The 1673-nt window shown below is 43.8% G+C and overlaps 1 protein-coding gene across 3 annotated transcripts in view; it reads right to left on the reverse strand.

Annotated features, from left to right (window-relative positions):
• Nucleotides 1–1174, reverse strand: part of LOC125024991 (MAGUK p55 subfamily member 7-like) — a 24866-nt gene extending 23692 nt beyond the window's left edge. For all 3 annotated transcript variants that reach the window (XM_047612814.1, XM_047612813.1, XM_047612811.1), the window contains exon 1: nucleotides 1044–1174. The gene's annotated coding sequence lies outside the window, so the exon portion shown is untranslated. The remainder of the gene's footprint in view (nucleotides 1–1043) is intronic.
• Between the last annotated feature and the right edge of the window lie 499 nt (nucleotides 1175–1673).

A 1673-nucleotide genomic window follows, 5' to 3' on the forward strand; every position in this document is an offset into this window, starting at 1 on the left:
AATCATTTCCTCGCCAACCAAACAATTCCTGCACATCCTTCGGATCTTAGGACCTGCGTGCGAGTCTAATACAAGCTACGTACACCTAGCCTACTCCTCCTGTAAAGAAAAAAAATTATATCGAAGACTAAAAGACTGAACTAACGTAACAAAATACATCCACTTCCAAAAAGAATGGTTAGAACATCGACAAAACGCGCACAGACGTTCACTAAACAGGAAACATATCAAGTTCTCCGTCTCTGTCTAACTTTTGGGTGGGGTCATGGGAGGAGCAGGAGGAAAAGAGAGGGAGTTTCAGGAAATTTAGAGAAAATAAGAACACTCTGACAAGCCAAAACACAATAATTCAAGCCCTAAAGGAAAGAATCGCTCAAGGCTTGAAATGCTGGACGACAAATTCAACGAAATGATGTGTCTATGGCCCTGTAGCAGAAACAAAGGAAATGAACCCAAAAGGGGGATTATTGATGAGAAAACTACCTCTATTTAAAACAACACACAATTAAACCCTAATTACAGAACCACACAGGGAAGATATATTAAAAAATAAGACACTATGAAAAACCAACTCTTATCAAGACACTTAAGAGGGAGGATCTTACTTACAAAAAAAACAAAAACACTATAAATCACCACCAGTGCTTATTATCTCCCTAATCCTACTTTTCCAAGCACAAAAGGCACTTAGGAAGTCCTTTTAATTTCACTTATCTCCCGTTAAATAATCTTCCACTCGAGGAGCATGAAAAGGGGAGATGAAAATGTGTCTTAACTGCTTCTTAAAAAACACTCTATTGACAGAACCTTCCACTGAATCACGTAAATCAGAGGAAACACTTCATATAATTAGTAAATCCCAAGCACTTTCTCCAGCTGAGAAAAAGAAGAGAGGAGGAGGAAGAAGAAGAAGAGAGAGAGAAACGAGAATAATACGTCCCTTTTCCCCTCTCTCCTTCTCTCTCTCCCTCTCTCCCTCACTCCAGCCCTTATTTCCGCCCCCACCACTCCCTCCCCAAAACCCCTGACCTCTTCCCCCTCACCTTCACACAACCCTGACACACTCAGAGAGAGCACGGCGTCATAACGAGGCCTCCAAATCGCCAGAACTCATTCCCCGGAGTCAGTCTCAGAGCAGCGCCATGGCCGTCGTCTGCTCGGCCTCGGGGAGCGCTCGGCCCGGTCACCAACGGGACTCTTTGGAAGGGGGGCTCTCTGGCTCGCTCTCTGGCTCTCTGGCTCTCTGGCTCTTTCGCTCTCTGGCTCTCTGGCTCTCTCTCTCTCTCTCTCTCTCTCTCTCTCTCTCTCTCTCTCTCTCTCTCTCTCTCTCTCTCTCTCTCTCTCTCTCTCTCTCTCTCTCTCTCTCTCTCTCTCTCTCTCTCTCTCTCTCTCTCTCTCTCTCTCTCTCTCTCTCTCTCGTCTATCTATCTATCTGTTAGTCTATCTCCTTCTGTTGGGGATTCATTGCAAAGTGGCTTCAAAAAGCCCTCTTTTGGGGGGAGTAAGGAGAAAGAGAGAAAAAAAGGAATATGAGAGGAAGAGAAAGAGAAAGAAAAGAATTACAGAGAGAGAGTAAAAAAAAAATTATTTCGAATATGATGATGGGTAGAAAGAGTGACTTCATATTCCTATAAGGTTATTGAACGCAAGTCCATTATCCACGCAAGAAAAAG

The sequence above is a fragment of the Penaeus chinensis genome, chromosome 4 (assembly GCF_019202785.1).
Source record: "Penaeus chinensis breed Huanghai No. 1 chromosome 4, ASM1920278v2, whole genome shotgun sequence".
Lineage (NCBI taxonomy): Eukaryota > Metazoa > Arthropoda > Malacostraca > Decapoda > Penaeidae > Penaeus > Penaeus chinensis.